This window comes from Ambystoma mexicanum, chromosome 10, assembly GCF_040938575.1.
Source record: "Ambystoma mexicanum isolate Mex_15411 chromosome 10, UKY_AmexF1_1, whole genome shotgun sequence".
In the NCBI taxonomy this organism is placed as follows: Eukaryota; Metazoa; Chordata; class Amphibia; order Caudata; family Ambystomatidae; genus Ambystoma; species Ambystoma mexicanum.
In genome coordinates this window covers 651,110,225-651,136,930 of record NC_090932.1, presented here as the reverse complement: position 1 = coordinate 651,136,930, position 26,706 = coordinate 651,110,225, and the positions used below count along the sequence as shown (strand labels likewise).

The 26,706-nt window shown below is 43.8% G+C and overlaps 1 protein-coding gene across 1 annotated transcript in view; it reads left to right on the top strand.

The window, feature by feature from the left end:
• Window positions 1-26,706, top strand: part of DUSP28 (dual specificity phosphatase 28) — a 148,204-nt gene that overhangs the window by 80,809 nt on the left and 40,689 nt on the right. The gene's annotated exons all lie outside the window — the stretch shown is intronic.

The window sequence follows — 26,706 nt, the reverse complement described above, 5'->3', positions numbered from 1 at the left end:
ATAGATATTATAGCACAGTTCCCTGATTCATTTTTCACATATGGTCCTGTCTGATGTCGATGCCCGTAGACTCCTTCTCGCTGTCTTAATTTTTATACTCAGAGCATATCCTGCTCTTGTTGGGCATAGCACTGATGTACACACTTTTGTGCAGGATCCTAAAAATGGCCCTGCGATTAGAAGATTGTTGATGGCGATAATTGAGCAGATTAGACAGCTACCTGAGCATTTAATGAGGCTGCCTGATTAAAAAGGTTTTCTCCTTCCTTAAAAATAAGTACACAGGCACAATGAGGTCCATTGGGAATAATGCAATTCCAGAAAGTGAGCAGACTCAACGATATGTGGCAAAACGTCAATGGTGGGGTCTCATAAATTGGTGCATACTATATGCATGTTCAGCATTTATATATACTTTGGTGGTCCTAAGAAAGAAGGAGTACCTTTCGATCCTTCCCACTCCAGTGACCTCTGCAGATTGAGATGTGACAAGAAAACCAAGGCCATATGTAATTGTCCCTACACCAGTGACACATATGAAATCACCTATTTCTTTGAATGTTGTTTCTATGATTCCTCCTGTAGTTAGGATGATGTCTGATGTATCCCATGAGCATTTTGCACATATTCTGTTGGAACGAAAGAGTGCTAAGAGACGTGCAAGGGAAGATGATTCTGATTTAAATGATTATTTAGACAGCACAGCACATTTGGGAAACAACATGTGGTATCAGCACATGAAAGAGAAGAGGTAGGAAAGAGAACCTCTGAGGGGGAATGCTATGCATCTGCTCTCCTACCTTATGCTATGGGAAAGTCTAAGATCTTCATAGCTATAGAGATAGATGTCCAAACAGCTCATTGCCTAACTCACCTTGCACTCTGTTATACAAGAGGTCAATTTCAGGGTCGAACAGCATCCTTGGTATGGGTGACGGAATGGTTGGCTCCAGAAGAAGATGATTATGTCCAGGACTTAAAGACAAGAGAAAGCCCACACACCAGAGATCATGTGATAGGATATGAACAGTCTGGCAGGAAGGGAGCTGAAATCCGATGGGAAATAAATAAGAAGCTCAATTGTCAAGGAAAGACTGTTGAAGAAATACATTGATTCAAGGAAAGAGGCCACATGCGAATCTGGGGAACTGTACTCTCTCCAGATGGCTGGGAAGAAGGCATAGTTATATGCAGAGCTGTGGCAGTAACTGGTCATCACAAACCAGTTATAGATTGCGTGGAAAAAGAATGCAAACCTCTCTGGCCGCGGCTTGCAAAATTGCAGATGTGGGTCAAAGATAAAGGAGGTCCGTCACAGATAGTGCCTCCGGCTAGTGCAGAGCTGTGATTCAGAAATAATGGTACGAGAAAGAACAGTGCGGTTGAATCTTCGATTCACCAGAAATGAATGATGGGACAGTAGTGGGCCTTTGGAACCAGAGCCTACATGAAGCTGCCCAGAGATTGGGGAGGACTATGTTCTATGGTGATTGTTCATGTTCCAGCATTAGTGATTCAATAGTGATTCTGAAGAGCAACCTGAACATTGGAGAGTTTCCAAAGGCAGATGCTCATCTGAGAAAGAAGAGATCTGCTAAGCGTCTTGATCGAATAAAGAGGGGGAACTACTTCTCGGCTAAATCAATAGAAGATTTTGATGCTATTCCATATGAGCACAGATTGTTCAGCAAGACTGCCTCAGTCTTTACAGTTATCTTTGTGCCTGGGATCCATACAATGGCAAATACCAAGTGGTTACAGATAACCAGATGGGCGCTTTTGCAGACAATCAACACTACCATAAAGGGATTCAATGCTATAAGGGAAGAGCTTAGAATGATGACTATTCTGAACAGATATGTCTTGCATATGATCACAGCTATGGATGGAGGTGTTTGTGCCAAAATCGTAGAATCATGTTGCACATTCATACCTTCTCATGATGGCGTGAATGGGAGCTTGACAGAGGCCATAATGATGTTGACAGACTTGCACGTCAAGATGGAAGATGAAGTGGAAGACGTTGCGGATGACAATTGGTTTGCATCGACTTTCTCATGGATTTCACAATGGATGGCGAATATCTTCAAGTTCCTTGGTGCCTTGTTGGTGATGATCATGTTGGATTTTGTGTGATCAGGATAGTAATCACACAATGTAAGAAAACTGCAAAGAAAGCAACAGGAATGAAGATCATGATCGATGTCGAATCTGGACTTAAATCTAAAGTGTTGACAGATGAAGAAATCAGAGATTATGTAAAGGCCAGTATTCACGCACCTGAGGGAACAAATTTACTGTATCCGAACAACCACAAGAAGTATGTGGGAAGATGGATCTACTGCAGTTCAAATTGACAATATAGCCTTATGACCCGGTGCATTGATGAACATGTGAAATCATCAGGATGCCTGAAGGGATACATAAAGATATGGACTTGGAAGAAGCACTTCTTCAAAAGAGGATGTTAAGACATGAAGACTGATGGGAGAGTGGTTGATGAATCGCCCAGAGGGGGGAGTGTAGAGGAGGAGCCAATTGCCTCTACCAGAGGTTCTGCCCCTATTCTGCCTATATGTTGGCAACCAGAGTTTGCAACATCCGCAATACCTGTGAGGGTGCCAATACTGTGAAGAATCCTTGAAACAAGTTATCCGTTGAGAAAACCCTATATGCATTCACGAAGAAATAACGATCTTCTGAAGGAAGTTTCCGGAAGAAGTGTGAAAATGAGTGAGAAAGAAGACTGGTGACATCACATGAAGCAGAGGTGACACACCCAGAAGAGATGCTAATGAAGAAAGAAAATAGACCTTATAGAATCTGATGACAAACTATCAAAATAAGCAGCATTTCGGAACCTAGGGGTAGATTTGCATCCCCTTTGCGAGGGTGGTGGTGCTGGTGGTGCACGGGAGGTCAGACGTGTAGATAGCCCCACTGCATCCTTGTCCCCTGACACCTCTGGTGTAGCTTATGTGCCTGTAGGGGACCTAGGGGATGGCGTTAGGACACATTCCCACACATGCTTTGGCATACATGACAGTAATCACATGGTAAGGGGTGTGGCATTTCATAGGGCATTCCAGGAGCAAACCCATGCAGCAGAGTGGTGTCTGCCTCGGGAGGGACATACAAAACAAGCAAATGAGCATTTGCAAAGCCAACTGTTTTGGCTCTTGCATAGGCACTTGCCAGACATTAGCCAGGATCTGCCATTATATTGCCAAGTACCCACAATATTTGCCAACTTTTGCGATCTTATGGCTACTTATTACCACAATTTTTCTGGCATTGTCATGTTATGTTAATATGCTTTTATACTGTGCCAAATCACTGTAGTAGTTCTGAGGTACCTGTGTGCAAGGGGGCAGGCTGCAGCACCCTTTCACTCCAAATGTGTGAGTACCTGGGCATATGATCAAAGTGTATGATATATAGCTCTGCATCTGATGGCACCATATACCAAGAGCTGCCTCATATACTTCAAAATGCCATGAAGTGCCTGGAATAGTTGCTGGATGTAAATTAGTACCCGGCGCAGGAAAGAAAAGTGAAAAACCTTCGATGATCTGAGTGACAGCGGTCACAAACTTCTCGTCCGAGAGGGAAAAAGTTGTGACGTACTTATAAAAAAGAGAAAAGATTCCTGTTCCATGCCTCAGGAGAAATAAGTAAGCAGCAGAGTGCAGTCGCAGAGTGCAAGCAGACATTGGCAGACCACACTCTTGGAGAGCCTGTCTTTGGGTTTCATCAAAGAGGCGGTTCCAGTTACCTCTTAAAACCCCTAGGCGGCCGCGGAGCGGGCCACGGATTGCAGTCGCAGAGTGCAAGCAGACATTAGCAGACTGTGGCAGGCCAGGTAGGTCCAGTCCAGCCCTAGTCCAGCCCTAGTCCTGCAAGATCTACCAGACATCTACTAGATCAATAGACCCTGCAAGAAGCCAATGGCGACCTGCAAGGGATGGGGGGACCCTCATGACTCTGAGCAGGAGGAACTGGACCCGAACATAGATCGAGAGTCACCACCATTTTCAGCTGAACTAAGCCCAGCTCAAGTGCCCTCCGCTCAGGAGGAGGAGAACTCGCTTACAGTATCTAGTGACCTTGCATCTTTAACAAACCATGCAATCACACCACTTACACCAAGGAGTTTAAGGAGCTCTGTAAACTCCTCTACCACAGATTTGGGGTCTGCTGTGGACGGAGTTGCATCTGTACAGAGGCGGGAAGGCAGGCGGGACAGCACACAACCACTGCCGGAGTCTCAAGAGCGGTGGGGCTAGCACTGCCAGAAAATATTGGCAAGAGAACTTTCCCTTCCTGCCCCCCTTTGTGCAACCCTGTGCCCGCCTTGCAACCAGGTCTCGAGGTAAAAAGTGAACTAAAAAAAACACAACGTACTTTACGCCCCCCAAAAGAATCATCAAAAGACTCATCAATATTCAGCAAATCCCACCTGAAGATACAGGCTGCCAAGCTCTTTGCCGCCAGGACTGTCGCTGTCGGGGACACGGTCCCGGAGGGGGGCGACGGGCCAGGCAGCCCTTGCACGACGGCAGCGCCAGAAGCGTTGGGGGCGCAGAAGTCGAGTCTGGACGTGCAGGCTTTATATGGGTTGCCAGTACATGCCGCGGCTACAAGAGAGCTTTTGAAGTTCCGTACGATCAGAGTTGAGTGTACGTGAAAGACTACTCACATGTGATACTTCGGTATCTACATTAAAGTGTTTCCTAAGCGAACATCTGTGAAGCCTGGTTGTTGCAGACCTTGGAATTAGAAGGGGTACCTTGAGAACCCATATAATAATATAGACTTGACTGAAGAAGTCTGAAGATTTTGACATCGACATTTGCACTACTAAAGCTACACTTAGAGGTGGCCTCATTTGGGATCGCCGTGCTCTCTACCCGGGGTTACATGGTGGTGAAGAAACATTTTTTCCCCTGAAGAAAGTTTAAGCATTGAGAAGCTATAAAGAACTGAAACATGTCGGGATATGGTTGTTTGTGAATCGACACTTTGTTTAAGTACAGAGTGCATTGTAATTGTTATGTGTTTGTTGAAATGTACATGTTGTCAATTGTGATGTAATATATCCCATTAGGTTGTTGCTATACCCACCGTGTGGGTTAAAATCTTGGGTTATATTGTATGTGTTTTAAACAAGTTTTTTAGTAGTGTTTTATTGATTTTGGAAAATTAAAATGATCAAATTTATAAGAATGTATTGTGTACTAACTCCATTTTTTCAGGACCAATGGTTATAGATCATAATTAACATTCTTCGCTAGACAGATGAGAGACTCATTAGACTAATTGTTATGCACCTGTTCTCCTTTTTGTATAAATATACCTGTTGGGAAGAGCACATCATGCAGCTGAGATTTCACATTCAATCTGCATTCTGCAAAATTACTTATTTAGTGTCAGTATAAACATTGGTCGAAGTGTACGAAAAGAAGTAGTGGAACTATGTTTCCTGCTGGCCTGCCCCTGCTCCCCACAAACCCCATTGCCACAACCCCACCCACACACAATACCCCCTCAAACACTTGCACCTGCTGTTTAAGGGAACGTTCAGTGCAGCGCACTGAAAGTGAAGGTTTCAACTTCTTCCTACACTTTTTTATTTAAAAAAAAACATTCTGGAATGGTTTCTTTTAAAAATAAAAGTATAGGAGCTGTAAAAGGTAATTAAAAAAAGTATAGGAGCACCGCTCCCGCTCACTTCGACCACTGAGTATAAACCATTGTTTATTTTCATTTTGCCTTTGGTGTCAATGCATGGAGTCTTGAAGCACATTTTTGAATGGATACAAGCGCCCAATGCAGACGATTGGTCACAGGGACTGAGACATGATTTTTAGGAACAACACATAAATGCTGATAAATACTCCCACTGTAATAATAATAATTTAGCATTCATTTAGTGCTACCCTCAGGCATCTGAGCGCTGCTTATTATTACCCATGGTGTGTGGTGCTCATTTATCAACCTCGGAAGGATGAAAGGCTGAGTTTGGTTCTGTCAGGATTCGAACCAGCATCAGCAGGATCTGCATAGATGTCAAAGCAAGCGTGCTACTCGCTGTGCTATCGGACTGGCTAATGAGCAACTATCTCAGCAAAAGCATGCTAATGACAATGGAGAATATCCAGAAGGCCATAAACCCAACCGATCTCACCAGAACACATTGAGCCTGAGTCCAAAGGCAAACAACTTTACTCTGCTCTTGTAAAATACGTTGGCTTGGCAATCGCCACCACTGCAACTTTGCTCGTCTTTCAGCATATTTTATTACGATGCCATTGCAATGACACTTGGTTTATCTTAACATTGGAAGCTAAGCTCAGCCCTGCTGGGTGTGGAAACACCAGCCACTGGTCCTCGTCAACATCCTCATCAAAAGGCCATTTCAGACTCATCCCCCTGCTGGCTACTCATGACAATGGCACATGTTTGGGTAGAGAACTGCAACCGTTTCCTGTCACTAGTTGGCCTCTTGAACTAACTGAGCTAACATCTTAACTAAATGTGCCATTTCGGAAATATGATGTTTGAAATCAGAATAGAAGAAACTGTTCTTGATGAAACAACATCAAATACAATGGTTTAACACCCAAATATTCAGCAATATTATCTTCCCCATTCATTTAAAATGTAAAGGTGTTTATGATATCACTGTAGCTAACATGTGCTTCATCACCCATTGATTATTAGTCAAATGTATCAAAGGATACTAAAAAAGAATGGCAAATTGTTTCACAAAGTCTTTCCCATATCTGCATGTCATTGTATCGAGGAACATTACTTCAGTTATTCCAGTGAATCCAAACATATTTGGGTTTGTGCCTTGCTTTCAGAGTTTGCACTGCGCAGCCCCCTTATAGGATCATACATGACTATCTTTGGTTGGTTTCAGAAGCATCCATTATTCCGTGCATGTGGTGTGGGTTTTCCCATCCACTTTATCACATACATAGGAATCTGGCAATGCCTTACTCCAGCTGCCGAATGGTATTAGAAGTAGACACTTTGCTTTTTTAAATGTTGGCTAGTGGGGGCCTTGGAATTATTGCCTATAAGCCAATACTATGATGATGAAAAATGAAGATAGGAGAGAGAGATGACATGTGAGCCTTTGTGTGATGTTTGGTTATTTATCCACCCATTCACCACCCCTGACCATGCTAATCCCTATGGCCATATGCACCCACTACTTGCCCCTTCCCCATCCAAAAAAACATTCCCCTGGGATTTTTTCGAGTTTGCTCGATCAAGCGATAACATCTGACTTTGTTCTGTTAAGGGCTTTCTAGTGTTGTGGTTGGATCCTTGAGAGCTGTCTGTCTTGGGTTGACAAAACTATGTATAAGTTATCACTGCCCTATAAGACAATCATAATGTACTCATATGAAACAAAAAGCAAGGTGCATACCCATATTGCTTGCTATGGGGCTCTGATCTGTCAGTGACATTCCCGTGGTGGCCTCTAGCTGGCCCTGTGCATGTGTGGCTTTTTTGCTGAAACTGCTATTGTACTACGTCATTGCAGGTCGAATTTTTAGTTTGGGCTATTAGGTGTATCGTGTAATACCTATAAATCGAAACTATTGCATTGGCGTACAGATAGGGAGGAATGCCATGTGAGCACAGATAGGGAGGAATGACATATGAGGAGAGACACAGAATCTGTAGGTGTTGTTGGGTTAAGTGCCCACTGATTGCCTGCCCATGGCCATGCTAGTCCCTATGGCCGTTCCCATCCATTCCTGCCTCTGCCTGCCGAAAACTCCTCCTGTTTAGAACTCTTTGAGTTCCCTTTTTATCAAACCTCTTTACTACACCTTACCATCAGGCTTTGCACTAAAAGTTCCTGCCAGTGTTTGTTCAAAGCAGTCTTCTCAGAATTAATGACTTAATTGGAGTTGTAAACTATGTGACATGAAGTTGACGGGTTGCTCAATTTATACAAAGGCAAATACAAACGCTGAGGAAGCAACACATGTTCAAGTGGTTTTCATATGGATGCTTATTTATTTTTAACCTGTATATGATGCTCAAACCCAGGGGTATCATGGCGTTTTTACAAAAAAGCGTGAAAAGAGTAGTCAGACACGAGGTAGGAAGGTGGCGTCATACATAAAGGTTTGAATGTCTGGGGTTATGGCGGCTGGGAATGACAATGAGTGCTGCTGAGACATGATAAAAGTCAGTCGCATTTGTCAAACAGCCAAGTTTTCACAAGGCTCTTGAAGACATGGTAGGAGGGGTCATTTCTGATGTAGGATGGTAGGGAATTCCAGAGCTTGAGGACTATAGCACAAACACTCACGCCTCCTGCTCTGACTAGTTTGAAGCAGGGAGTGACCAGTTAAATGTGGTTGGGGGAGTGAAGGGGTTGTGCCTGATGTTTCTTGGCAATGCTGTTGTTCAGATATCTGGTTATGATAGGTTATTTATAATGATAAAGAGGGGCTTCTTTATAGATATAGCAGTGGGCAACAGCAAGGGTTCTGAAGTGGATACAGGCTTTGATGGGCAGCCAGTGAGCCTCTTTGCGTGCCACCATAATATGTTCAGATCGACAGAGCCCCAATGCTGCAGATAAAGCTTTTTTTTGGAGGAGGTTGATAGCTTATGTGCCCTTGAGGAGAGCATTGCAGTAGTCCAATTTGTTAAGTACCAGTGCTCTTGCGAGCGTAAGGCAGTTAGGAGAGAGAAATTGTCCACTCAGTTCAATGTGTTTGAAGGTATAGGCAGTCGAGGAGGTGTGGGAGTTAATGTGCTTAGACATTGTTAGTTCTGCATTGAGGTAGGCCCCTATGGTTTTAACCTGCTTGAGAACAGGTTTCGAGGAGCCATCAATGGAGAAGGAGGAGGAGTAGGCAGAGTCAATTGTTCTGAGATGGTGGGTAGAGCCCATGATGAGTAGCTCAGTTTTTATCATCGTTAAGGCAGAGGTTTTGGGTGGGCATCCAGTTCTGAATGGAGCTAAACACATTGAACCCCGGGACCTGGGGCCCTTTAGGACGAGGTAGCAATACTTAGAGATGGATGGGTATGCAAATCACATAAACACAGTCTCTTATACTAAAAACACGTCACTATTAACGTCATCCTACGTGGCAAACCAAGAAAACCTATGGGGGATTATGATAGGCTTAAAGGGAACATCTAGGTATACATTCCATAGGAGCGGGGGGGGGGTGGTGGTCGATCTCTAAAGTCAGGTGGGCAGCTAAGCCCATCCCAAGTGCAAGTCATCTTCCATGTCATACTAATACACAATACCTTATTGGTTATACAAACTATAGGGTTCCCTAATATGTGGCCCTCTACGAATGGTTTGGCACTCTTGGACCCTTCTGGAATATTCCACACGCTAGCAGCACGAAACAAGCACCCCAGGTGCATGTGGGCAGGTGTGACCATGCTTCTCCACCCAATTAACCCATCATCTATCATCACTTTTGCGGTCTATTATTCAATTAAAGCTTTGAACTTGTCCTTGCAGAGGCACACTGTGCCTGAGAATAAAAATGGAGTGTGGCATATTTTTCTCTTCTGGTTTTGGTGTAGCTCGACCCAAAGTCTGTTTTCATCTGACCATGTGACCATAGACCACGTTTTGAACTTCATTGCTGCGTTTTAATACCATCAAATAAAGAAATCTTGGCACATTCAGAAGTTTCAGTAGTTTTCCATTACTTCAAACAGAAGCTGTCCTTGCTTCTCATGTTCACTTATCTCTTGGAGTACACAAATAGGCTCACTGCAGCCCGACTCTTGACACTGGGCCAGGTAAGTCTTTCTCGAATCTTCCCTTGCCGTCAGCTATTTTCAACTGCGCCACACTTCAAGCCCTCTCCATTCACAGAGCTTTAAATTTGCTAAGATGGGTTGTGGAACATCCAGGCTCTATACATTCCTATGTATTATACATTGGCACATCGCCGCAATCTATCCGCTACATAGCCAGCTTCATGATCACTTCGTCTACTGCATCTGTACAAGTATAAAATGACTTTGCATTTTGTTCAGCGTTTCTTCGCACGAACATCTTCATTTCAATCCCGAAATGTTGCTTTACTTTGATACTTCATCCTCAGATTTTATAGAATATCCGTGTTCCTGCGTTATTTTCATCCTTCCTAGGTGCATCAATTCTGCTTCGTGTGACATCACCAGTCTTCTTTCCCGTTTATTTTTACACTTCTTCCGGGACTTCTTCCAGAAGACCACTGTTTCTTCGTGCTTGCATATAGGATTTTCTCAATGGATACCTTGTTTCCAGAATTCTTTGTGGTATAGGCATCCTCACTGGTACTGCCAGTATCGCAATGCACGGTTCCCAACATATAGGCAACATGGAAACAGAACTTCTTGTGGGGGTACTTGGCTTCTCGTCTACACTATTGTTTATAGTGTGAGAATCTTCCTGTTGGTCACCAGCGAGAGTTATAAGGATTTATTTATCGTCAGCAAAATTGGTCTAAATGATGCCGAGCGAGATGTGTACTCTGCAGTGTGAACAAATACACTAACCCGTAAACAAAACCTCTGATAGCCTTTTATTACTGCTTATCAGTTTCTTTCTTCAAGCAGAGCATTTAAAGGGGGAGTGATTTACAAGTGATGGCCCATTTAAGAGGCCATTGTTTTGGACAAGACGTTCGTAACATTTCCATCTTAAAAGCAAACAGGCATTTTCAATTGGAAAGCACACGTTAGCTGCCTAAGTCTACGCCCTCCTCCAGGTCAATTCAATTATATCACTTAGAATAGTTTTAAACTGACTACCTTATTTTCAGATGTTCATGTTTAACACACCAAAAAGCGTTTATTTTTGGTAGAATGTAATATTTTAATCACACCATATGTGAATCCGGCATTTGTCAAATAGTAAAACTCTGCTATAAGTCTTGAAAGTACATTTTCAAAACCCAAAAGCAATTTTTTTGTTTTGCATTTTATGTTATATTGTCTTATACTGCACACCATTACCATCGGGGTGGTCTCCAGGTGCTCACTTGGCTATGCAAGAAAGAGGGCGGGGTGGGTTAGTGAGGGAAGAATGATAGGATAGATCCAGAACCTGGAGAAACTGGCATCTGTGTGTGTTAGCTTGCAGATTAGTTGACTGTGTGCATTGGCTTGTTGTATCCATTAGGGTAAGGCCCAATGCCTGGGTTGTCAGCATGCTGAATTGCATTCTGGTATTTGTAGTCTTCCAGACAAGATGGGGGAATGCCCCAACTGTATACTTTTTAAAGCCCCAATTCTATACTTTCAAATATATAAAACCTCAATGAGGTTTTATAGATTTGGGTGAGTACCTTACTATCGTATGTATACTTTTCAATTCATCTTTATAAGGCAGAGTATTGTTTAAAGCCAGACATGGTGTAGCAATTAGAGCAGGAAGTTAATTACCCCCCCCCAAATGACTTTTGGACTCATATAACACCACGGTCATCCCTCAGCCCTTTTGCAATAGGCAAGCCAAGAAGCAGGCCAGTGTGCAGACATAATATAATGAAATGTTCCTTTAATTACTAAACACAATCCTTATATAAACAATAATTATCACATGTCACCTTACTCCGTGGACCAAAACCTTTCCTTCCTGTCAAAACTTCACATTACACACAAATTGAAAACACCATCACACAATCTCTAACACAACAACATGCACAGTTTTCATTCAGATCTCTAGTCCCTCCCTGGTCACTTGTAAAGGGAAACACAGGTCTAGAGAATGCTACAGATGATCGGGTCACTCACAAGAATACTGCTAATGTATGGATAATCAATGCAACAACCTACAGCATGACATGACCATTTATTCTGACAGAGTAATTTGTAGATGACTTAACGCAAATACATAAGCACTTTTCAGTTGGGAAAAAGAAATAAACATGCACAGCGCTCTTTATTTCTGACCTCACTATGCACTTTTCATTTCTAGCAATGTTCTAGCACACACACATGTAATAACATACTCTTCACAATAGAGGATGAACAGCTTTTCTTTGTCACTATGCAATGACAATGTCCCCCTTCAATTTGAAGTTCCTTATTCACTCTCTGTTTTCACTTTACTTAACCCTGGAGACACTTTTCTGCACAGCACAGACCCAGACATTCAGTTTACTATTTGGACCCCCTCTGCTTGAATGCGGAGTTCAGGGAATGTTGAACAATTCAGAATTTCATTTTAAATGTACCCCTCCAGTTAGGGGATTTTTGGGGTTGGCAAAAGTGTAATAGGTGATCCACAATTACTTCAACAACTATATAATTATTCACACTTGTAAAAATGTTAAAGATTTTCTAATTTGGTCAACATCTCCCCGGTGTGCATGGACTATGTGGAAATTAAAATCATTCATTAATAAGAAATGCTAGGGATCCACTTCTGTATGCCCTCCCCATTAATAGGAGGCAGATATTTATTCACACAGATCCCCACTAATGTTTTGTTCTGCTGGACAAACGTACTCACATTAAATATCTCTGGGTTTGACACTTTTTTTCAATGTACAGATTTGTGCCGCAATCCACATATTTCTAAGTTGGTCTGATCATGCTGGTCACAATGAACAGTGTCTGGCATTGGCATGTAGTTGCATGTGCAAATGGCAGATTTTTGTGATTTTGCCAGAACGGACTTCTGTTAAAATCTTGACATTCTACAGACAGGTATCAGATTCAATAAGCTACCATATTCCTGACCCTCCGATCTTAACTTTTCTTGGAAGGTACAATCATATTTTAGCTTATAACTCTGGTTCCCAATGTCACATTTGGAGGGGATTCCTATGCAAAGATACAGCTTTTCATGTGTTTTCCAAAGATATCTGAACCATCCCCATATAATTCTATGAGACCCTTTAATCATCTGCATACTTTTTCACTTAATTAATAAACCCTTTTGGTTCCCAAATTCTGTATGTGGCATGGCCCTTTTGCGTTTGTTGAGTTAGTATGCAATAAATAAAACACTTAATATTTTCAAGGATAAAACATGAGCACATGTTTTCTTATCTCCTTGAGCAGAGGGATGTAACTCTGTCCCCTGTCTCATGTTACAGTCTCTGGTGCCTGTCAACTGTCAGTCAGCTCAGAACCTCAGCACAAATTGTATTTTTACCAGTATACAGAGCTCAAACATCCATGGGCTGCATCTTTATTTACTCAGTGTTGGTTATTTCACCTTAATAAATCTCTGCCACAGGCACTAGCTCTGTCCCTTTCCTGGCCCTGTTGAGCTTCAAAGAGATTACAGATAGGGAGGTGCAGGATTGTTTGATCTTCGTGGTCTGATGGGGGAGAGTTATTTAGGTGTTCCAGCATAGGCTGAAGTCAGTTCTTGCGAACAGAAACTAGTGCTTTTAAACTCTGCATTTTTATTTCTTTACATGAGACTTGCTTTCATATTTTACACTACGTCTTATACATTTTTCTCTAGCACCATGCCATCAATGTCCAATCATGCATTCGGATATATGTTTAAATTGCCCTGGCAATGGAGTTTCATGTTTGATCTGTTCATAGTTCCACCCAAGCTGCAAAATGCACAGACTTCTCCACAGCAGCTCTCTGTTTTAGTAAATTCGCACTTTAGTGCATCTGTTACATGCGATGGAAAATAGGCCTAATTTCTTTTGGCCTTGTCACTTGAACACAAGACACAATTCGTTTTTCTTTTTCTGAAATCACTATTGTTGTTTGGTAGGTGAGAGCTAAATGCTGGCCGTTTTAGTTTGATAGCCAAAAAAGCACTTCACATATTCCTGCTCTTTTGGGCCTGCTTAGACAGCTGCAGTGCATTTGTATCCTGCTGCTGAAAATATCCATGGGGTTAAGGATCGGTAATGATTAGAGGGCAAGGGAATCATGAATATTCGACCCAGGATGTTAATGTTAAAGGTATTTGTACCATGCATCATCACCAACGGAATTGGTCCCCATGCGCTCAAGCCGATCTGTAAACAAGAAGGGGGGGTGTGGTACAAGAGGATGCAATTCTGGTGACTAGTGTATTTATTTTGTCCTGACTTGTGCTTCTCTTCAGGGCACAAGTAAAGTAAACATGTGGGTGGACAGCTTAACGCTTTTCAAAGGGCAATCACAACCCACTTAGGTGTTTTTGAAGTCGTCAAGTTTGCTCAAGTATTTGGCCATCAGGATTTTAATCAGGTTGTCATGTTCCCAGTGCAGAGACGCATGCCCACAAGACCAAATAAAATTGTCATCAAAACACACGTCTCGTATTGGGAATTTGTTTTCCAGGCAATATTTCACTATAGCTTGCTGGGTTTAAAAGGTGAGCACCCTCTCGGGTTACTTTTTCTGCTGTTCATTACTTTTTTTGAAAGGCCAATGCTCTTTTGTCTTGTGAACTTTCTTCTAATGGAAAATGTCAATTGAACCAAGTTTGTATATTCATCAATGCTAGCTTTTGATTTTCACTATGGGCACCAAAGGTACCACACCGAGTGAAGCGAGGGAGCCATACTCATCCGCAGGTCAGAACAAGATATTTTACAACACATGTTGCAGCAGGAATAGGAAAAAAGCCATATGATTTACAGGAAAGTATAAACACATAACATCTCACAAGTCTCCTAACCTACAGATTCTCTGCACTATTCTGTTATAGGATCCCCTGCAGTTCCTACACCCAGCAAACACTTCTGGCCTGCTCACCCCCTCCAATCAAGTCTCAGGGGGTACATTAATGAGGCTCCCTTCTCATTTTGTAGTGATGAACTGAGGCATTATCTGCTTGGAGTTTATTTCTTTTGACAGTCAAAATAATCCTTATGTGTAGCTTATGAAATAAAAGCATATTGCTAATTTGGACAATATGCCCAAATATACATACAATAAAAGTAAAAACAATCATGCAACGTCTGCAAAACAGCCGTTAGTTTCAGTTAGCAAAACACAATGACCATATTTTTGCAATACCTTTCACAGTCAGATAGTGTTTCCAAACCAAAGTTTAAAAAATACATTTGAAAACAGAATTTCTACCAATGACATCTGGGAAGAGATTTGTTGAAGTTCCTGACTTGCATTTTGCTCTCAAATCACGCTTCACCACTTAACCAACAAGTATGCTCCCGGGCAAACCCTTTTGTCACACTATGCCTTATCTGCTAAAATTAGAAGACTAATCAACTTATTCAGCTCACGCTGTCTGCTACTTCAAAAAAGCCTCACTCCTGATATTGCCATATAGGCACATATTAATAGTCACAATTTATATACTGGATACCACAGTGTATTTGTCTACTACTTTACGCATGGCAACATGTTTTTAATTTAACTTCCCATGGCACCTCTGCGTACTAAAGACTTAGGGCCTCATTACACGGTAGGCGGTGAGCCATGGCACTGTTAGCTGTTAGCGCCATGGCTCATGCCGGTAAAATACCGGCACCGCCTTGGCAGAAAGGGGATTTACCGCCCCATTCCAAGGTTGGAGGGGCGGTACATCCCCCTTCCACCATTGCCCTTCCCCATTCCCATTTCTGCCCCATAGGGCTCTATGGGAATGGGGAAGGCGCTAATTACGGCACCGCAATTTTGCGGTGCCGTAATTAGCTCCGAGGTCCCTTAGCGAGTTGGATTTTAACGCCTGCAAAAAGCAGGCGTTAAATCCCCCAACCCGCAAAGGGACCTCGTAGTAAGGCGGTAAGGATTTACCGGTACTGGTATTTTACCGGTACCGGTAAATCCCTACCGCCATCCGTGTAATGAGGCCCATTCTGTGATATTACTGATGCCACTATTTATGCAAATTAGGGGGCCCACACATCATTTGCCACCCTGGGCCCTGCAAATCATAGGGCCGGGCCTGCTCCCACATGTGACAATGTGCACAGTTCTGTTTAAAGGTCTTGCCTTTTCGGTCCAATTACCTTGTGAGATGTACCTTTTTGATCATTGCCCGTATACAATGCATTACCATACTGCAAAGAGGGTTGGAAATGGCAGGGCTGCAAAGTGAACACTTTGAGCAGTTCTACCTTTTCAGACACCAGCACTTTGTAACGTGTACAAAGCAGTCTGCTGAGAGTTAATGATTTAATTGGTTTTGTAAACACGTTACTGGTGTAATAAAAATGTCTAACAAGACCTGCCTTCAGCCACTCGATTTTTAAGCACTCTGCATGTCCATCACTGAAGTCCTGTTAAAAACAATTATTGGCAAAGCCACTGAAGTCGTGCTTAAAACAAGCATTGGCAAAGCCAACATTTTTCAGCTGTGCATAGGTTTTAAACTTTTGCCAGGAACTGCTATTAGATGCTCAGTTACTCGCACAATTTTAGACGTGCATCCAACAATGTGTAGTTAATACCATTACAGCAGTGCTTCTCAAGTGCTTTTCCCATGCCTACACAAAAGCCCAAACTGCTGGCATTGCCAGCCACTGCTTGTTTATTTCTGCTTTTTCCAATCCCCATAACATAGATGGTGAGTGCTATGTCAAAAAAGTCTTCTAAGAGTTAATGCCTTTGTTGCATCTATAAATACGCTACTAGTGTAACACAAATGTCATAACCGAAGTGCCTTCAGCCACTGTATTTATAATCAGTATGTGTTTTGTTGCATCTAAAGTCCTATTAACAGCAAGAATTTGCTAATCCAGCAATTTTGGCTTGTTTAAAGACTTTTTCCATGTACAGTTACCATATGCTCAGGTACTCACACAATATTACTGCTGTTGTAGTCTTATGGTTGTGTAGTACTTTCACATGCTTACACAAAAGTCAAGACTGTTGGATTTGCCACTGCTTATTTACACTCGTCTTTGTTTCCGGTTATGTACCTCCCATGGGCTGCAGTGTAATTAATGGCTGCAGCAGACATGGCAAACAATGTCAGGGTGGCCCTTTCCTGTAAAATAATTGATCTCTCACTAAGTGCTGTGGGAGGTTGTTTGATGTGCAAATGTCTACGTTATATATAACTAGAGGATGCATAACCTTTGCCTTTATCACAAAGGCTCTTGTATGAATGTATATTATTGAATTAATTATTAAGACCTATAAAATAGTTTAAAGAGTTATCACATTTTTTGTGTCAGGTGTGAAATTATTAACCATACCTGGTGTTTAAGCTCATAACCCAATGCATTGAATACACATTGTCAGGGAGTTATAATGTCTAGGGGAATGGACAATGACATGCGCAAAAAAGGCCAGAATTGACAGAATATGATCATATATCGCTGTTTCCTCATTTTAAGAAACAAAACTGTAAATTAAATAGTGAAGTTAATTCATAAAAGTGGGCAGTGGTTTGTCTGCAAAACTAGATGTGCTGGCATGCCCACATTAAGCAGTTATTTTGCAAGAAGATTATTGAAGTGTGGCAGAAGTGAAAACATTTCCCACTTTCCTTTAAGCGGGCTCATCCCATAGGGACAGGTGGTCCTATGTGTACAGCTCCGGAGGTCTTTGTGAAACATGTTTAATATGTTAGAATTCTGACATTGCGATCTCTGTCCTTCATCGTTATGCTGTTGTTATGTTATGTTATAACATTTATATAGCGCCAAAGCCCTAAGGCATTTAGGCTCTCACTCACAAGCGGGAAGAAGGACAGTGAGGATGGCCAATGTTTATATAAACAATGTCATTTTCATGTTGATATACTGAGTACTATTTAGTGGGGTAGTAGTAACATCTGATGTTTACAATGCCATGAAGGTAGTAGCATTCACTGTGATGAAGTGAAACTTACTCCTTGTGCCATGCTGCCAGAAAAGTAAGGGCAGCCTATGCATAATGGGCTTTGCGTAGTGGCTCCCCATTAGGCAAAGGCTGTCACTTTGTTATGTAGAACATTCCCCCTGAGGGGGCTGGAGGGGCTTCTGTCCTTGCAGGCAGGAAGTGGTGCTTGGAGGCCTCGATCCACAGGATGTCATGAGTAGTATGGGTTGCCGCCCCAGCATGCACAGAAGAGCATATGCTAGGGCTCCAAATCCGAGCCTAGGAGCTGCCATCTTTGAAGAGTCTTTCCATCCTCAGAAGGGGCCTCAGCTGGGCTCAGGAGAACACCAGGCTCAGCACAACACCACCAAAGACACCCATGCCAGCTGCCTGGGGATGAGGTAAGGGGACATACAAGAACAACCTAGTTTCAATCTACTGGCTCACTTAGCAGTGTTCTGCCTGAGGGAAACCAATTAAGGGACGAAGGAAGGGTTGGTTTCAACTACCCTTTAGATGTTCCATGTTGCAGCCTGCAGCTCCCCTTGAAGTAATTTATCCAGCTCCTTGCCAGCATCCTGTAATCCTGCAGCTGCTGCTTTCACTGTCAAAAGTGGTCTGCTTCATGTTCCTGTTTCTATCTCCTGCTGAAGTACTTCTGTGTTACTTTGGAAATGTTAGCGCCTTCCTTGGGGCGTCCATTCATCCGGGAGTCCAGAGCAAAGGCTGATAGAGGTACCTGTTCTTGCAATTATATTTTTCTTTTTACATTCTTTGTTCCCTGTTAGCCACTGTATGCCACTGGTTGCCACAAAACATGCCTCATACAAAGCACAGAAAGAACATTCAAATCAAACTCTACCACCTCAACCCAAAAAATCAACTAATTGCACACACCTGCATTCTCTTTAACTGACACTCTGCACCTGCGCCACACATGAAATCATTGAACACATTAGCACACACTTCACAGATATGCTCTTCCTTACATTAACATGGCTCAAACCCCACCAGGCACCCATTATCCGTAACATGCCTAAACCACACTATCTCATCTGCCACAGACAAGGTGGTGGCCTTGCAATTATTTATAAAGATTCACTCACACTTAGAAATGTCATCCCCCATACACATAATATGAAGCCGTCTTTCTCACTTGCTCGCCTCCATCATGCCCACATCCTACTTTTATCCACCTCATTTACCACCCCGCAAAACACAATCCCAACTTCCACACTGACTGGATTGACCTCACAACTAACAACAGGTTCTCCTGCATCGATATCGACCTTTGCAACTTCAACCCCGGAAGTTCCCATTCAAACAGCAACCCCATACTAAAAATTATTCTCACTCCACTCACCCTCTGTGACCTCACACAACCCATCATCCATCCTACACACACAGCTGGCAACACCCTGTACTTGTCTCCATGGAAATTTGAGTCTGGGTGTCATGGTCAGACCACTTTGCAATCCCCTTGAAACTTACTGTACCACACAGGATCCCCCAACCGCCACCCCCCCAACCACCATCCAGACAGAGTAAACACATTACAGACACAGTCTTAGTACCACTCATATCACACCCTGCCTCCCCAAACACACATCCCTCCATTCTCCTCAACAATTACAACATCAATACTACACACGCTCGACAAAATTGCCCCCTCAAAACACAGAAACCGTTCACAATGGTACAACAGTTTCCTCCTCTCTATCATGCAGGAAGCCAGACACCTAGAAAGAACCTAGCAAAAAGAACCCATGCCCTGCCGCCCGAACACCAATGCAACAAATACAAAACAGCCATATGCAATGGCAAAGTCACCCATTACCTGCAAGAACTCCAATCTGCCACCAATCATAGATAGAACTTATTCAGCAATGTGTCATGCGCCGCCAGTGGAAGTGCTGGCAGCAGTGGAAATTACAGTGACTCTGTGCATTATCCCTTATCTACTTAGTGGTCTAGCCTCCTGCCAAAATGGCTGCCGCATCTATATGAGTGGGCGGTGACAGAAGCCCATCACGTTTGTTCCGTCTTCTGGGGAATTTGCCTAGCTGTTACTCTATTGGAGTTCTAGCATTTGAAAAGCCTTCTCAAGTCTTCCTTCCCACTCCGGTCCTCTGCCGGAGCTCTCGACTTGCCTGTCTCTGTCTTCGCCTTTCGTGCTCCTTTTCTGTGTGCTATTTTTTCCCAACCACGTCTCTGCAGTACTTCTGTTTCCTCCTCACTTCTGGTCTTTACTCTCACTTCTTTCCTATTTCTGACCGTGCCGTTTTGAGTATGGCTTCTGACTATGCTAGTAGCTTTTCCGGATCTCTCTCTCTGGTGATCACGGACCGTCGGTTACTTCAGCCACACTCTGTTCGGTGCCTCACTCTTTCCTTTCTGTGTCGGCGATCTTTGCCGGTTACGAGCCTTACTGCTGCTCGCCCGCCTGGGTTGTTCTGCTTCCTGTACTCTCCTGACCTGTCTCCTTACCTGTACCTTTACCTGATTCCAGCTTCCTCTTTTCTGGCCGCATTCACATGCTCTATCCTTTCTGCACATTTTGACCTGCACTGTAGGTTTAGCCAGTAGCCCTTCCCAGTTGACAGTTTTCAGTACACCGCCTGAAAGGATTATTTCCCGGCACCTATCATCTGCTGCATCCTCTTTCTCACACATCTGTTGGAGGCAAAGGAATTGCTTTCTCTGCCCTACATCTGTGAACCTGTAGCTCTGACAGATAAAGAGTCCCAGCTTCACCTCGTATCGACACTCCAGAAGGAGAGTGACTGTACCCTTTGGATATTACCTGCAAGCCACGTACATTCTACATTGTCTGCAAACCACCAGACACTCAGGGTTTTTTGTGCAAAGGATGCCTTTTCCCTGAAATTGGGGGGCTTGCTCCTCGGAGTTCCCCTAGACTTGGGTGAGTCAGCAGGCCAAGGTGGCCTCCGAGGGAGCTCGTCCCTATCTTCATCGTAAGAAGGAGTCCGAAGCCCAGGACAGCTCTGTGGAAGACACAGGTGAGGAGGAAGTACAGGAGGGATTCCCAGGTCTTGACAGAATACAACGCCAACTCAAACCCATGGCCTCCTTGGAACAGTATCAAGAACTAGTCAATGCCATCCAGGCACTGACGGTAGAGGTACAGACTCTTCACTCAGTAAACATCACTCTCGGTCAGCAGGTGGCAACCAGAGACGACAACAGGGATGACCTTCCTCCACTACCATTTCCGTTTGGAAAATACAATGCAACCCGAAGCAGTTGAAGGAGTTTTTGGATGCTTGCCTGGTTTATTACACTTTTCGTCCTAGAGCCTACGAAACCGACCAGTCCAGAGTGGGGTTTCTAATCTCCAGCTTGGTTGGAAATGCTTTAGCCTGGGCCACACCCCTGGTCACCAACGCTGATCCTTCACTTAATGACTTTGCTCAGTTCATCCTGCAATTCAAGGCCAGGTTTGACTGACCTGAGGTCCAGTATTCATTGTATGATGCTATGCTGGACATACCTCGCAAGGTACTCAAGACGTACAGTCCTATGTATCCCAAATCCAGAAGCTGTCTGTCAACGCAGGATGGCCTGATTCGGTCCAGCAGACGTTGTTCAGAAGAGGCCTCCACGAAGAAATAAAGGACGAGCTTGCTCGCATTGCTTGACCGGCCACATTCCAGGAGTTGGTGACTTTGGCTCTGCAGATAGAATACCGTCTGACGGAACGGCATCATGAGAAGAGAAGAAGCAGCAGTTACCCTCATTTACCTGCCTTGCCTTTGGTTCCTAGGGAGAGAGGTCCCACTGAAGAGCCTATGCAGATCGGCACAGCCTGGGGACCACTAACCCCTGAGGAACAGAAGAGATGCCATGAGATGGGTCTCTGCATGTACTGCGGTTCATCTAAACATATATTGCGCAGCTGCCCGGAGGTGACTCCCAGACGCCAGGGAAACGCAACATCCTGTTCCTATGCAGGGGAGTTAACGGGGAGAGATGTCCAAATCCCTTCAGCAACACCCAACCAATAGAGGTGGAAGAGGACAGTCACCTGATGTTCTTCCAGATTTCGTTCTCGATCCCTCCCGGACCCATCTTAGAAGTCTTAGCCATGTTGTATTGCGAAGCGGCAGGGAACTTCATTGATGCCTCCTGGGCCAAAGAAAACAACATCAGGCTACAAGAAAAGAGGAAACTCATTCCAGTGGAGGGAGTAGACGGCACGCCTTTGTCGTCAGGACCTATAGTTATGGAAACCAAACCTGTGCAGGTGTCTATGGGAGAACATAAGGAGACACTCGTCTTCGACGTCATCAGAGCGGCTCACTTCCCGGTCCTACTGGGAATCCCGTGGCTGTGCCGCCACAACTTAAAGATCAACTGGATGGCTAATATTCTATGATTTGCTTCCACTTATTGCCTTCAACCATGTCTGGGGGTCTCAGAATCCGAAGCTCAGCTTGGTTAGCCTGTGCCTCTACCTCAATCCACTCTATCCTCAGTTCCCATGCACTATCAAGCCTTTTAAGAAGTCTTTGAGGATAGACTACCCAGACTCCTTCCACCCCACAGACCAGAAGATTGTGGTATTGACCTTAAGACTGATGCCCCGGTACCATTTGTTAGGATGTACCCTTTATCCCTTCCCGAAAGAAGAGCACTGAAGGAGTACCTTGAACCCAATCTTCAAAACGGACTCATTATGGAATCCAAGTTGCCTGGGGGGGGGGCTTCGCTCAACTACATCCCTAAGAAGGACTATGCTGAACTGCACCCCTGTATAGATTACCGGGGTCTCAACCAGATCACCATCCGGGACAGGTACCATATGACCCTTATAAGGGACATCCTCGAAGCAGTCCAAGGCTCCATTGTGTTTACTAAGCTAGACCTTAGAGGGGCGTACCAACTGCTAAGGATCAGACAGGGCGATGAGTGGAAGACGGCCTTCAGGACTCCGCTGGGGCAATTCGAAAACCAGGTCATGCCGTTTCGCCTCGTCAATGCCCTAGCGATGTTCCAGAGATCCATTGATAAGATATTCTCAGATATCTTGTACGTGTCAGTAGTCGTATACCTAGACGACATGTGAAAACAAAGAGAAGATATCGAGGCTGAGTACCCCAAAAGGAAATACACCGAACACGGGTTACAAAGGAACATACAAAGATCTGTATTTTATATTGAACAGTTTCAAAGGACAAAGCAACAGATAGCTATCGGCCCTCAGTACAACACAGCGAACTCCAGCATGGTTCGGTGTGCTCAGTGAGTGGGACTGTACATTAAAATAGTCGTGCCTTATATGCAGTCCAAAAAATGATGTTCAACCCTCCTGCAAGTTAATATAAGTTAATACATCACAGATCTAAGGTTTGCACCAAGTTCGTACATCTATACATTTAGGGTTTGCCTTTAATACATTCGCCAACAAGCCTCAATGGCAGCAGTATATTTTAGGATTTCTCATAGAGTCTTCTCAAACAGTTTTATATGATGTAGTCAAACAAGTGTCCACAGTTCAGTATTTGGATACATTGTCCTTAACATATACTCGTGGATTAGCTTCATTGGCGCATGTAATCCTCTAGACACAGGTCAATGAAGGACAAGGTCTCAGTTCATGACCCCAACATGTGGCCTGCAGGCAAGTTACACATTAGTCTGTACACAGAGGTCAAGACGGCCATGTTACATTCGGAATGACACTTTCCACCATTTTAGCTCACAAAGTGACTTTAGAGAGAGAATCTAAAATGGCGGATAGACCTAAAATGGCGGTTTACACTGATCTAAGGTCAGGACCTTACAACTCGGATTTCTTCGTAAGTGTCTTATAAGCGGCTTGGCGTACGCCAATATACATATATTCATCATTTAGGAGGCACGATATAATTTTCCGTTCGACAAACCCTCCTTTTGGCCTATGCCAAGTGCTAAAACTACTTCTGATCACTTTTATGAACAACTCCATGTCTCATCGTCCATACACCCTGAATCACTGTCGGAAATATCTATTGCCATTAGATCGGTTATCAGGATTTCTTTTAACACATATTCTTTGGAGTTCTCATATGGGACATATACCTTATGTCCTATTGTACTTATCGCCTGTGCGCAACATCCCCCTAGCATCGAACATATACTAGGCAAACACTGAATACAACAGCAAAGCAACAACAGAATTCCCAGAATGATCAGCAAGACCGAAAGCACCTTCCAACCCCAAGCAGAACAAAGTCCCAGAACCAAGTGCTAAGATCCCAGTTTCCCTCGGGAACATGCACTTCTGAACTAAGGACGTGCAGATTTTGTATTGCCTTAAAGATAGTCGCTGAGGAATCTGGCACGAAAATGCAGCAAGCGGACCCCACTAATTTACACACTCCACCACGTTCAGCCAGAATGACATCTAATGCCATCCGGTTCTGAAGTGCTACTAATCTTGTTGCTTTTTGCTCTAATGTCATATTTTAGAGTATGTCTGTGGTCCGGTTGATGGTTCTCTCCAGTACTCTCGCTAATCTTCTGATGTCTTCAAAGTTCGCTATTTGTCCCCAAAATGGCACAAAGGATTTCGCTACATCTCCCAGAACTTGTGCTGGAGTTTCACCATTCTCGTCCCGCCGTGGACGAGCCTTTGAAACCTCTACAGTACTGGCTATGAATATCCCGGCTAACAAGATCCCTAAATAACAAGTTCCCTGCCAATTCCTGGGTAACCATGGAAATGCTACATTACCGCAAACAAAGTAGACAGGTTCGCCTACATACAAAGGTCTGTCTTCCCCAGTCAAATTCGCAATGTTGGCGCAACCTTTAAAATCTCCCATTGACTGAGTACCTTTCCTCTATATGCAGAAAGGAACTGAATCGGGACTATGGTTAACAGCGTAAAATGGAGGCATGGCATCCTTATTGCCTGTAGGATCCATCTTGAAAGAAATCAAAGATTGGAAAGGACGAGCCAGTCTGTCAGAAGGCCTAATAGAAGCAACATTAAGCTTACTCCTATTTGCGAGAAGCGAGCATCCCAGGGGCATAAGGACACGTTTCTCAAAACTATTCAAATTAGTACCATCAAAGTACCCCGAAATGCTATCATTCCATCGGCCGAAAAACAGTGCTCTAAGAGAAGCATAACAAGCAGTTGTCAAAGGTAAAGGATGAATATACCAACCTAGCCCGTTATCCCTGTGTTGCGGTAAATGCGAACAGACCCAACAGTTAGACTTATTAAAAATGGCATGTGTAGCATTCATGATAAGTAACAATGTATGGTTGTAATATCTTCGTCTATGCTGGGAGTCTCTAGGAGATAAAGTGTGCAGATGCACGAAAGGAGTAGGAACAGTGGGTACATTTTCAGTCGGTAACAAGGTTTCTAATGGATGTACTTCTTCGAGATGCCAAAAGCCTAAGACAGTGACTATTATAAAACCAATTAACATTATGAAAAAGCAACAATACGTTTTCGGGGCCCAAACAGTTTGTCCATTTTCCCGGCTGGTCACACGATCATTTATCAGTCCTGTATGAGCGGTAGCAGTTGCAGGCATTGCAGTCTTCAAACGAAAAACCCCAATGTTTTTTTGCTGGAGGCCTCCAATCCGAGCGACTTCTTAATCCTTCCACAACCCTAGCCAACAGAATCCCCTTTTTCAAACAATTATTTGGGCCAAAAGCAAGCCCTTGATGATTTTCCTTCCTTCTTCGAATGCACAGCCGAACTGTACCGTGAGTCTATTTTCTTGGACGTAAATTGTACCTTGTTGTCCCTGATACTGATTGATCCAAGAACAGTGTGTCGTCACTTCCCGTTGGAAGCAGCGTATCAAGAGCAAGTGAAGATGCAAGATCCGGAATGACAGTTTCCGGAAGCAAAACTTTTGGAGAGTGTGGAGACAAAATGGCTGGTTCCCCAGGCCTCACAGGCTCAGAGAGACACTCCGATGCACTCTCAATGCTATTTACTGCTTCGGGAACGTTGGTTGCAGCATAAGCAAGGGGTTCTGTTTCTTCTGTATCGTATGGCACTGGGTGAGGAAGTCTCTTGAGATGCGTCGCATGGATCCAGTTCTTTCTGCCTGCGACACGCACCGCTGTCTGTGTGACCAGCAGGACCTGAAATGGGCCCGCCACCGAGGTGCAAGCCAAGAGGATCTCTCAAATGCCTTCGTTAACACCCAGTCTCCGGGCCGAATGCTGTGGCCCGGGCCCTCATATCGTACAGGTAAAGCCTATCGCACCTGGTGATAAATCAAATACAAGTTTTTAGTCAACTGGCTACAGTAATCTGAAAGAAGTACATTTTCAACATTCCTTAAAGACTGACATTTTGGAAGGTTCCAGATATTGGCAGGTCTCCCCATTACCACCTCAAATGGAGAGAGCCCAGTCTTAGTTTGAGTGGTTGTACGCATGGCTAGTAACACGATCGATAAGGCGTCAGGCCATCTTAGTTTGGTGCCGGCACACGTCTTAGCGAGCTTGATCTTGATAATGCCGTTGTGTCTTTCTACTAGTCCGGCACTCTGAGCGTGTCTGGCCGAATGGAACCGTTTGTCGATCTATAGTGCCACACATAACTGCAGAATTACAGCAGCGACAAAATGCGGACCATTGTCCGACGAGATGACTCTTGGTAGCCCAAACCTGGGAAAATACTCCTTTAACATAGTTTTTGCAGTAGTCCTGGCTGTAGCGTCTTTGACAGGGAAAGCCTCAACCCATTTACTAAAAGCGCAGATGACAACTAACACATATTTCAAATTGTTACACCGTTCCATTTCAATAAAATTAAAGTGAATAACCTCAAAGGGGACAGAAGGTGGGCCAAAACTTCCCCTGGGAGTTGATGTTCCCTTTCCCACATTGTGCTGAAAACAGATCATGCAGTCCTAAACATAGCGCTGAGCTATTTTTGAGATTTTGTCATTCGCCCAAACTTTCTCCAACATTTTTGTAAGCTTCCGG